This window comes from Macrotis lagotis, chromosome 3 (assembly GCF_037893015.1).
Source record: "Macrotis lagotis isolate mMagLag1 chromosome 3, bilby.v1.9.chrom.fasta, whole genome shotgun sequence".
In the NCBI taxonomy this organism is placed as follows: Eukaryota; Metazoa; Chordata; class Mammalia; order Peramelemorphia; family Peramelidae; genus Macrotis; species Macrotis lagotis.
The window spans coordinates 272,230,372-272,242,695 of record NC_133660.1 but is presented as its reverse complement, the minus strand read 5'-3'; the positions used below and the strand labels follow the sequence as shown (position 1 = coordinate 272,242,695).

The 12,324-nt window shown below is 36.6% G+C and overlaps 1 protein-coding gene across 2 annotated transcripts in view; it reads left to right on the top strand.

The window, feature by feature from the left end:
- The window catches only part of CELF1 (CUGBP Elav-like family member 1), a 116,433-nt gene that overhangs the window by 42,702 nt on the left and 61,407 nt on the right, over positions 1 to 12,324 (top strand). Inside the window, exon 2 of one of the 2 annotated variants that reach the window (XM_074230632.1) lies at positions 9,247 to 9,286. The gene's annotated coding sequence lies outside the window, so the exon portion shown is untranslated. Of the gene's footprint in view, positions 1 to 8,252; positions 9,287 to 12,324 lie in introns of those variants that run through there. The other variant, XM_074230633.1, reaches the window with a different exon arrangement.

Below are 12,324 nucleotides of genomic sequence, written 5' to 3'. Positions count from 1 at the left end.
CACCTGGAGATTTGGAAGGATAAGAAGACAAGATAATTAGATGAAAAGCTCCTTAGGTCTTCTCTGTTTGGAGTCATTAAGTAAAAAGTCTTGAAGACATTTCAAACTTGAAGCTGTTTTGATTTCTTTCTGAGATGCTAGGCCAATAAGCTATATTTATAGAACTTGTTTTGACATGATGTCTCACCCTGGCCCTTGCCTTCCTTTCTGGAATCCAGCTAATGTTGCACTCTGGCTTACTGAAAAGGTTGATGGAAGAAAATATGCACAGAGATATGCTTTTATATGATCAAAAAAGGGGTTCCAAACTTTGTTATGAAGCCATTTTCACTTATTGCACAGCACGCTACATGTTGAGTGAGAGCATTTAGGAAGGCAGAACATAATTCTACAAATTAATTTGAATTACATTTGGATCATTGTTAGGACACCAAGATTATCACACACATTTCAACTAGCAGAAAAGGTAGAAAGCAAAAAAGTTTGCTTTAGAGAGTTTAATTGCTTTTTTGGATTGTGGTCATTAGAGAATTATTCTTTTATTCATATTTGAACTTATTTGAACCTCTTCATTGAGGAATAGCAGGAAAAAGATGCTTATAAGGGAGATGAAACCACTTCCTAACACTATATTGAGAAGAAATTTGCCTTGAAATATCTTGAGGTCCAAACTAAGTGAGCAAATGCTAGCAACCAGTGTTTTTGGAGAGCAGATAAAACTCTGAGTATTAAAAAATAAAGCTACCACCTAAAAGCAGCTATTTAATTGTTTTCTACTTATTTTTTCATATTTGTGTTCCTAGCATCTAGCATCTAGCACAGGAGCCTGGTACATAGTAGGCATTAATGAGTATTGAAAATTTATTTAAAATCCTTTGAAAGCCTTTTAAAGATATTCTTGGGGCATCTAGGTGGTGAAGTGGATAGAGCCCTGGCCCTGGAGTCAGGAGAACCTGAGTTCAAATGCGGCCTCAGACACTTAATAATGACAGTCCATCAGTGCCTTCTTATATTGTGCAATTCTTATTCATTCCTTTCCTTCTGTAAGACCTGGTAGAGGAATCTCTACCCAATTGGACCTTTTTTCTTTTCTTTTTTTCTTTGTTTCTAAAGAATAACACATCATGAGTATCAACAAAAAAAATTTTTTACATGACCTTTCCATCTCTTTCTCTGCTTACACAATCAGTTTTTAAAATATCTTCTACCAAACAGCTCACAGTTAGGTGCACTACATCCTCAAATCTACTATGCGTTTTCATGTTGTCCTTTCGATCCCCAGCTGTTTTGATTCTTTGAAAGTGATCATATCCTTTAATTTTTTTTATTCCCTATAATTAATAATAAGAAAAGAAAAAATGAAACACAACTAAACAGCACATTAGCAGAGTCCGTCAATATATGCACAATTCTGCAAACTGAATTCATCACCCCAGAGAAGTATGTGGGGAGGTGCTGCTCTTCATGAAGTTTTGTTTTGTTTAGTTTTTGGACTATACTCGGTCAATATAATGACATAGTGTTTTAGGGGAAACCTGTTCTTTCTGTGTTTACTCAGTTGTAGTCACTGTGTGCATTTGGTAGACTTATTTCTCTTGCTATCACTTTGCTCTATGCTTCTCCATATTCCATATTTAATATCCTGTGACATTAGTATATGAATGGAAAACACTTAGGAAGCACTCATTCATTATAGGCCAAGCATTGTGCTAAATGTTGGGAATACAAATGCAAAAAGGAAGACAATTCTTGACTTTGAGTTATTGTTTTTGTATCCATCCAGGACCCTGCACACCATAGTGTGACAATACTCTCTGTCCATCATTTGCTATTTCCTTCTCCAGGAGATGCCTAGTATCACAGAGCTAGTAAGTGTTTGAGGCTGAATTTGAACTCATCTCTAACAGACTCCAGGTCCATTTAGCTCTCTAGCCACTGTGTTCCCTAGCTATCTTTCCTGACCCAGAAAAACTTAATTTCTCATGGGAAAGACCAAATATTAAAATAAAAGAGTGGAAGCCTGGGAATGCCTTTATTAGGCAGGTAGAAGGAAATGATGGTTGGAATCATAGTCTTATTGGAATATTATCTATGAAAAGCAGAAATTGTAGTGTTGATTTAATTACTTTCCATTTAGAAGTGGATTAGGAAGAGGAATTATATGTATACTGTGAAGTGGGATGAAGATGTCCAGGGAGCAGTAAGCAACATGGTCAGGGGCCATTGGGCGGACATCAAAGTGATGTAATAAATAGTTTGCTATATATGGAACCTTTTCTCATTTTACCTCCTTGGGGAAGTGTCTAACAGGAAGATATCTCAAATTGTTTGTTTTGCAGCCATATAGCTCAACTGATTTAATATTTATATTGAAAATGGAAAGGGAACAAACATTTATTAATTGCCACGTCAATCTTATTTGATCTTCACAGCACTCTGTGAAGTTATCCCTATTTTACAATTGAGAAAAACCCAAGTCTATTTGCCTCAGATTACACAACTAGTAAGGACTTGAGACTGAATTTGAACTCAGGTCTTACTGACTTTAGGCCAGCATTCTATCTATGATGCTACCTAACTATCTCAGAAAGTTTTTTTAAAGTTGTTTTTTTTTTGGCTAGGCAGTGGGGTTAAGTGACTTGCCCAAGGTCACACAGGTAAGTAATTTGTAAGTGTCTGAGTCTGGATTTGAACTCAGGACCTCTTGACTCCAGGGCTGGTGCTCTATTCACTGTGCCACCCAGCTGCCCCCAGAAAGTTTTTTGTATTAGGGAGTTGCTTGTGATCTGATTCAGTGATCAAGTATATTTTCCTTAATAGAATTTTCTTAGTGATTCACAAAATCAATATTATGTGATCATTGTGGTAATTCTCTGCTTTATATTCTTCCAAGAATCTTCACTTGCTTGATTTTATTTCTAATATTAACATTGCAAATCCTCACTTGCCAAATAATGTATCTTTGACTGTGGAACCTTTGGTTCCAGGTCTCACCTGGGTTTCCAGGTAATTCACCATTCCTATCCATTAGTTTCTTTCTCAGTAGAATACTCATGAAAATACTGAGTTTAATCTGTTATGAGTATTTTGGGCAGTAACTATTAATTTAAAAATATTTAAAAATATTAAATGTTGCAGAAATTTCTTTATCAAAAAATCAAGCTTATATGTAACTTTGAAATTTTATCACTTTTAAATCAGTGCTCCAGAAAAAGTTGTCACATTGTGCCTACATGGGACTAACATATGGTATAGCTGAAATGAGTTGGAGAAGTGGGTTGAAATGAAAATGTAATTTGAGAGAGTAGTGTTTGATGACTCATTGGATAAAACAGATTTGGCCTTATGGCAGGGCAGAAAGCCCAAGAATACACCAAATTTGAGACAGTAATATGTGAATGTTAATGAAAAAGTCAAGTGAGTATTAAGTTGTAGTGTCAAGGTAATCTACCTATTCAAATGGAGAGGTTCCCTTCTAGACCTTTTTTCTATTTCTGTGAAATGGAAACAAATGGTTCTCTCAGAGTAGAACTTAACTGCCCCGTCACATCTTTTTTTTTTTTTTTTAAATAGAGACTCAGCAGCAGTGGTCAAATAATATATATCTAAGTAGAATATTAGGTGGAAAATTAGATCTCACTGCATAGGTCATTTTTGCAGAGCTGAAAGCTATTAATTTGTCACTCCTGCCATGTGTGAATCCCCATCTGTGCATCTAATAACTTGCTGCTTTCAGGCTCCCTACAGTGCCTTTATGGCTGCCAGAGTGATGAACATAAAGGAACTGAAGTGGGTAGATAAAACCAAGGACTATTTTCCATCACAAATTCAACCATTATCTTGATTGCCTCACTTTACTTTGACATCAGTCAATCAATACACATTGATTAAGTACCCACTGTGTACTGTGTAAACTTGGGGATACAAAAAGAGGCAAAAGGGAATCCCTGGCCCCAAGGAGCTTATAATCAAAAATGGGGGAGAATACAGAAACAATGACATAAAGCCAGCTATATGCAGAATCAGCAGGAATAATGGAGAGCGCAAAGACATTAGAATGAAAGTTTTCCTGAAAAATAAAGGGTTTTAATTGGAATGAAAGGAAGCCAGTAGGTGTAGATGATCAGGGACAGCATTCCGGTCCTGGGGCCAACCAGAGACAAGAGGTGAAGAATTAATTGTCCAGTTCATGGAACAGCCAGGAGGCCAATGTCCCTGGAGAGAAGTGATAGAAAGGTAAAAGACTGGATAAGTAGGAGGGATCTAGGTTGTGAACAGAGCATTTTGTGTTTGATCCCGGAGGAATTAGGGAGCTGATTGAGATTTGTTGAGGAAGGAGGTGACGCGATCAGACTGGCACTTGAGGAAAAAAAAATTTGTCAGCTAAATAAATGGAGGATGCTTTGGAGTAGGGAGAGACTTGAGGAAGGCAGCGCCACCAGAAACTATTGCAGTAGCCCAAATTTGAGGGACGGAGGGTCTGCACCAGGGTGGGGGCATTGTCAGAGGCAAGGTGATGCAGGGGTGAAATGGGAGGCCATTTCCTGGACTAAATATCACACCTTAACCCCCACTCACACACGTATATTTAAACACACACTTTAACTCAACATTTTATCCAGGTACAAAAGGGTAGAAACAGAAAATGAGATATTTCTTTTGCTCCTATAAGGAAGAAATTGTTCATGGAAGGGGAGGAAAAGTAGATAACTAATGAGAATTCGTGAGTAACTGAGGGGACAAGGTAAAGAAGTCATACTTTGTCAATTCCCTTTTTCTTCTTCACCTGGGAACCTCTAAAATAAAGATACTTGACCTGTGCTGTGGCATTGCTACAGTTAGGAAATGGATAGAGGAGCGAATAAGAGAACAAGTCTTCATACACTGATTTTGAGCACCTGAAATATTATTCATTATTACAGAATCTTTAAAGGAACATCATGTTATTCCTTTGAGATGTAATATGTGCTTCTTGATTGTGAAACCTTTTGTAATTAATTCTCTTGATATTTTTGGTCACTTAGCATGGATTGCTTTTTTTCCCTTTTGCTTTGTTAAGTCAATTAACTAAAAATCAAAAGAAAAAAATCTCATTTTTTACTTAGGAATTCAGATTTTTAATTTACTGTGCAGATATGCAGCATTTTAAGAAAATCTGCTTCTGTACAAAGAGATTTTAAAATTATGGTCTTCATCCTAGAGGCAGTGGAAAACAGGGGAAATATCATGGAGAAGGGAGGGGAGACCACTCTGGGTCTTGCTGTAGTCAAGTGGAGAGGTAATTGAAAACCTGAATTAGGGTAATGGTAGTATGAAAATGAAGAGAAGGAACTGATGTGAGAGATGCTGAGCTAATGGAATTGATGAGACTTAGGGTGGAAGGTGAGAGAGGAGGCTGTTGGGTCTATAGGGATGGAAAGAATGAGAATTCTCTTTGAGAGATAGGGAAGTTTGTTAGATTAGATGGTTGGGTTGAGGTGTTGAATTTGGAGAAAGTCTGTTTTGCAATGAATAAATAATGAAACAGCTATTAAACACTCTTTTGGAAAGCCAGGGGCTATGCTAAGTGCTAGACAGTCTCTTACCTCCAGGAATTAACTTGGTGATGAGGCAGGACAGTGCTTAAGGGAGAGTAGTTATCAGGAAGGGAAGCCTTTGGTGATTATTGAGATAAGAGCAGAGCATTGGAGGGGGCACACTCTCCAGAGGTCTTTGACAAAGAGAAGGGACTAGCTCCTACTTTGAGCCTGGAGGTCTACAGAACGGATAGCTCTTCGTGGCAGAAGACCACCAAAATAATTGTACAGCTCTGCCTTGTTTCTTGGTGGCTACCATTTTACTACTTAACTTGAACATTGCCTCATATTAATATCCTCTGGAGGAGCAACAGGTAAGAGGGAAATGTGTTACTTGTCCCTAGAGGTTAGCTAGTACTCATTTTACACAGAGGAAACTGAAATGGTGACATCTTGCTCTCAGCATCATACTGATATGAAATAATAGGAAGTTTTCTTAAGCCAAATGTTTTTCTTTACCTTGGGGCTACTGTAGGATAGTTGACACATTGTCTAATAAAACCTAAAATGTTCTCTAGTATAAATTAGTCTAGAGGCTAGCTAAGTAGGATGTTTCAGTAATTGAAATAGGTTTGACTAGGAAATAATTATTCTTCATCCTTGGATTAGAGTCATAAATATGTCCTAGTCTCTTACTTGCCTAGGATTTAGCCTTTTCTATCTAATGCTGACTGTCAAAACTTTATCAGTGGTAATCTCTTTTTAAAAAAAAAGTTTTTGCAAGTCAATGGGGTTAAGTGGCTTGCCCAAGGCCACACAGCTAGGTAATTATTATGTGTCAGAGGCCAGATTTGAACTCAGGTACTCCTGACTCCAGGGCCCGGTGCTCTCTTCACTGTGCCACCTAGCCGCCCCCTCAGTGGTAATCTCTTTCATAAAGCCATCAACATTATAAAATTATAGATGTTAAATAGAAATGAATAATTATCTCATTCTTGCTGACCTTGGTGAGGGCCTATTACACACACACACACACACACACACACACACACACACACACACACTTAGACTTTCCAGTGCTAGATATTTGAATTATCCAGCTCATTTGGAACACTCCCTAGCATTGCAGATGCATTGTTACAAAAATCTTCATTGCCTAAAAGGAGAACACTGAATTATTAGCTGCTGAGCCACCTTAGTTAGATCTCAGATCTATTCCAGTTCTCTTTTCTATTACTTTTTTTTTAGAAGACAATCAGAATTAAGTGACTTGTTTAGGGTCACACAGTAAATGAGGCTGAATTTGAACTCAATTCTTCCTGACCTCAGGGCCATTGCTCTATTCACTTTGCCAACTAGCTGTCTTTTTAGTTGCATTGCTCTTACAGCATCCATCTCTTTGTATTTCTGCTAATTAAATGTTTTTACTTTTGTCTTTTTTCTTTTCTTTTTTTCCAGAAAGACTCGGTTGATCAGATTGTATATGAATGAAGAGTGGCATAATAAACCCTAGATATGCCCTCTCCATTGCTTGGCTCAGATGTCTATGGCAAGTGAAAATAGTTTTATGAATTCAATTCCTTTTTAGGACAGTTAACTTCATTTTTCCATAGCTAGTATTTTAATAACGGCCATTTAATAATATTGTTTTGATGTGCTATCATTTAGGAAGATGTGACTGCATCCTTTTAAAAAATTTTATGATTTTATTTATATAGCACAGTATGACTAAGAATTAATAATGCCTTCTAGCCCCTCCTTTTATCTTTTTAAGAAAGAAAAACAAACATAACTTAGGAAAACAGTTAGCAAGTCTTGCAGCATAAATATGTGCATTCTGTACCCATGATACACCTTTCCAGAAGTATGTTTCCTAATTTCTTGGGATCAGGGAAAAGGGGGGGATTAGTTATGATTAATAGCATCACGATTCCTTTGATTATTATTTTCATTTATATTATTGTAGTAATGATGTATATAATTTTCTTGGTTCTCTTTTTCTATCAGTTCTTTAAAATTTTCTTTGAATCAGTGTTAATCATTTATTACTGTGCAGTGGTCTAGTACTAATTAGTATTATTTATTCAGTCACTTCCAATCTGTGGGTATCCACTGCACTACCACAAAAAAGTATTCCTGTGCCATTTAACTAAATATAAATATATTTGATTATACTATTACTAATAATTAACGTTTTATGATTACTATGTGCCAGACATTGTGCTAATAAGCCCTTTACAATTATTTCATTTTATTCTTACAACATCCCTGGGAGGTAGATCTATTATTATCTTCATTTTTGGTTGAGGAAGCTGAACCGGGCACAAGTTAAGTGATTTGCCCAAGGTTATAAAGCTTGTAAGTGTCTGAAGCTGGTTTTGAACTCATATTTATTATCGTGGACCCAGCCTCTCTCCCCTATACCATCTTAGTGACTTCTAAAGCAAAGGGGAGCCTTGCTATTTATCTGTGTCAGTTTCTGGTTATACATGGCAGGCCTTGGCTCTTCCGACATCTCCTTTTCTATTGCCCAATGGCCCCAGGTGACCTCATGTTAACTTCTGGAGTGGAAAGAGTCAGTTTTACATTGAATTTCTTGATACTTTTTTGGTCTAGTACCAATTTCAGCTTTTTTTTTTTTTTTTTTTTTTTTTTTTTTTGCTGGAGTCCTTGTGTGGCATTTGGGTCAGATAACTCCCCTCTCAGGCAGCCATCTTGGTAAGATTTCCCTACTTCCTTAAGAATTCTGTACTAGAAAAAGTATTGCTTAATATTTCCCACTTGTAAAGTACATTTGATCCCCCATAACAAGTTAGCCTGAGACCTGAAAATTAATCAAGAAATTAGTTGTTGTCTTCATCATAGCTATCTGTATTGCCAAGTGTCTGTTCCCATATTACTCAAATGTATATCTTAAAATTCTTTTATACTTTCCATAGAAAAGTTCCATTGTAACTTTAAGCTGTTTTTTACTTTAACCAGAGTAGGACAGGCATAGATAGCACATCATCTATATTGCTGTTAATAGTTGATGTGAACACAAATTTGTGGGATTTCTAGCAATTTGGCCTTGATCCTTGCCTATGAGTGCTCTACTTTGAACATAACTGGACATATTGGCTTTGTGGTTTCTCAGTTTGCTTTTTACCTTCTGTTAACTTTCCCATCTTAAGATTTCTTTGGTTTCTGTGGTATACCACTAACTCTGGGGTCTCTGAAATTCATTTACTTAGGCAAGAACTCAATTTCTTTCTGGCAGGACTCAGAAAAGCTACACTAAGAGGCTTTGAATAGTATCATTAGTAGCATCATCTCTTTTTCTTAACTGAGAGGTTTTTTTTTTTTCAGGTTCCTAAGAATAGATATGCAATCTAGAAGATACATGATGGGTCCTCTAAATGTTGTGGATTCTTAGTATTTGGCAGGATAGCTGTAGACAATTTCCTTAATTTCCCCTTTTATGTTAATTCATTGAATTCTTTGTAATTGTATTTTGATATGGGATTAAGTGACTTGCCCAAGGTCACAGTGCTAGGCAATTATTAAATGTCTGAGGCTGGATTTGAACGCAGGTCCTCCTGACCAGGGTCTATGCTCTATCCTTTGCTCCACCTAGCTGCCCCAAAAGGACTTTTTTTTTAATTCAGAAAGAAGCAATATATGTGGAAACATGGTTTGTGGTGACAGTGGATCATTTACTCACTGTTAAATGTTTTCTTTATTTTTCTAGAGTGAAGACAAATCCAGAGAAGAGAGGTGTGAAACTACAGGTATGAGTCTGCTGGAGGCTTTCCTATTGAATAATCCCCAACTTGTGTAATATATAGAAAAGCTGCCTTCAGAACAATGAAGCCTTTCCTCTTGTGTATCTTAAAACATTTGAACATTTTCTTTTATGCCAGCTACTATTCAGAAGCATCTTTTACCATTTTTATGCTCTTTTCTTTGAGATAAAAACTGCCTGGCACATAGGAAGGCCTGTGTTAATGATTATTCCCTCCTTCTCTTTCTAAAAGATCTTTAAACAAAAGAACTCCTTTCTAGATATGTTGTGGAAGGTATTTTTGTTCAGCTTAAAACTAGGTAGCCTCTGCAGCTCCCTCCTCTGATTGTCAGCTTTGTTCTGGATGACCTAAAGGGTGTAACTAGGAGCACTGGTGTGAAGTCCGAGAGAAAAACTTGGGCTTGATTATTAAAAAAATCTTCTGACAAGAAAAGCTATCCAAAAGGAGATGTTTTCCAGGTCTGGCTTTGCTATTTTGCAGGCCTTTTTATCAAAGGCAGAGGATCCACTATATTTCCTAAATCATAGAAACTTATTTTACATTTCTTTATTGAGACCACTTTTTAAAAACTCAAATTCAGTAAATTTTGTGGTTTTCTTCTTTCAGACTCTATTTTTAGTTCTGTGATCAAACAGCCCAGCCCCTCTGATTCTCCAGTTTTCTTTGCTATATTTGTCTTAGTTTCTTAAAAAGTTGTTCCTCAGTTTTTTCTCAATTAATTTCTAGTAAACTATAAAACTACTTGTTTATAATTGACTTAAAAATTGAATTTGTAGATATATCTCAATTCTTACTTGACTTATTTTTCTTTTGGAAAAAACAAAAATATGACTTACTTGACTTCTCCTTTCAGCTTTACTATGATCTTTGATTTGATCGGTTGCCTCTCGGTTTTTTATTTTTATTTTTTAATCTTTAGAAAGACCCATTAAGCTGTTAAATTTTCTCCCAAGGAATTTTCTGTAAATTTGTTCAACTATAATTTTGAGTGTTTCCCATTTCTGCTCTGTTCCTTTTTTTTTTTAAGATTGGATAACTGACAGAAATCTCTGGTTTTCTCTCTTCTACTGAAATTGTAAATTAATAAGCTCTGAGACAATTAGGAATAATAACTAGAAATCTAGACGTGGAAGTAGGAAGCTTTGGGTTCAAGTCTTTTCTCCAATTCATACTGATAAATTTACTGGACGCATCATTTTGTACTACATGCAGTTCTAAGACCTAGTTGCAAAATAGGTGTAGATTTGCATTGGGAGAGAGTTTCCTTAACAAAGACTCTGCTGGAACAAAATCCCAGGTCCAGGATCCAGGGCCTCCTCTCTTTGTGCCTCCTTGTATACAATATCTATCTGTGCATCCCTCCTGACACTGCACCCAAATTAGAGCCTGCTAGTGGGGCTCCCTGCCTGAAGTCACTCCCAATTTGGGGCCACCCTTCCCTCAACTTTCCCAGGGATCTGAAAATACACAGTTCACCAAGTCACAGTTCTTCCCTCTCTCCCCTTTCTTTCAATAAATTCTAGTGGCTTCCTTTCTACCTCTAAGAAAAATATAAAATCTTTTGACTTTGATATCTCTTTATTACCTGCCCACCCTTTATCCCCTTTCTAGTCTTGTACTTTGTTTTGCCATCTGGTGACACCAGCCTTGCTATTCTGCATCCCAGATACAGCATGTTCTCATTGATTGTGCCCAGGCCTGAGGTTCTCCCTTCTTGTCTTCAACTCTAACTGAACCTTTTTGATTCTCCTTTCTGCTTATAGCATTTCATTGGTTATTGTCTCCAGTTTATCCTGTCTGTGTCTTTTTTTATACACAGACAGCCTTTTGCCCATTGCTGCCTCCTTAGCACTGTGTCTGGCTCAGAGTAGACATTTACTAATGATCAATACTCTTGACTTGACATGGGGCTGAATATAATTTATATGGTGTGCTAAGGTTTGCAGATTATATTATTTGATCTGTGGAACAATCAGATGTGAAGTAGAAGGAGTTTCTCCCCATTTCACAGATGAGATCCCTAGAGACTAAGATGGTTAAATGGTTAAGTGACTTGCCCAGGCTCAGTGACTGAATGAGGCGGTATTTGAATCCCATTCTTTCTGACTTCAAGTCCTCTATTCAGGACATTACATCTTAACTGCCTTTCATATTTTTTTTTAAATTTTTTTTTTTCAGGTTTTTTTGGAAGGCAAACGGGGTTAAGTGGCTTGCTCAAGGCCACACAGCTAGGTAATTATTAAGTGTCTGAGACCGGATTTGAACCCAGGTACTCCTGACTCCAAGGCCGGTGCTTTATCCACTACGCCACCTAGCCGCCATGCCTTTCATATTCTTTGTCTTTTTTATTCTAATGTGAGAGAAAGGTTTTTTGTAAAATACTTTTTTGTAGTGTGATTTAACAGTGGTACTTTACATCTCTAAAAGTGCATTCAACTTGACAGTATACTTTGCTTAAACTCACTTATGTAAAACTTGTGTATTTTTATTTGTGTAGTTTGATTTCTTATTTGCAAAAGAATGTTTGTTTTCAAAATCTATCTCTTGCTTCTTCCCTTCATTAAGCTTACATTGTAACATGTTACAAAAGAAAAAGAAATTAAATAGCAAAATCAAGGAAAGCAGCAGCACATTAACAATGTCTCCACATCTGTGTAACATTTCATATTCTTTGTCTTTTCCCCTCTGCTGTGAAAGGAAGCAGGTGACTTTTCTCCACTATGGCATTTTCTTTCTTTCTTATTCTATTTACATTGCTCTAAGTCATTGTGAACATTGTTTCCCTAGTTTTGCTTATTCCTTCTATATCAGTGATTATAAATCTTGTCATACCTTTTGAATTGTTCATGTTTCTATGAACACTTGCAGTTCTCTTATGTAATTATGTAGCAATTTTTCATTACATTCATGTAACACAGTTTGTTTCTCCCCTCCACTTGAATAGCTTCCACTTTGTTTCAATTGACTTTTATTATAAAAGGGCTGCTGTGAAGATTTTGATATAAATGAAAACTTTCTTTCTT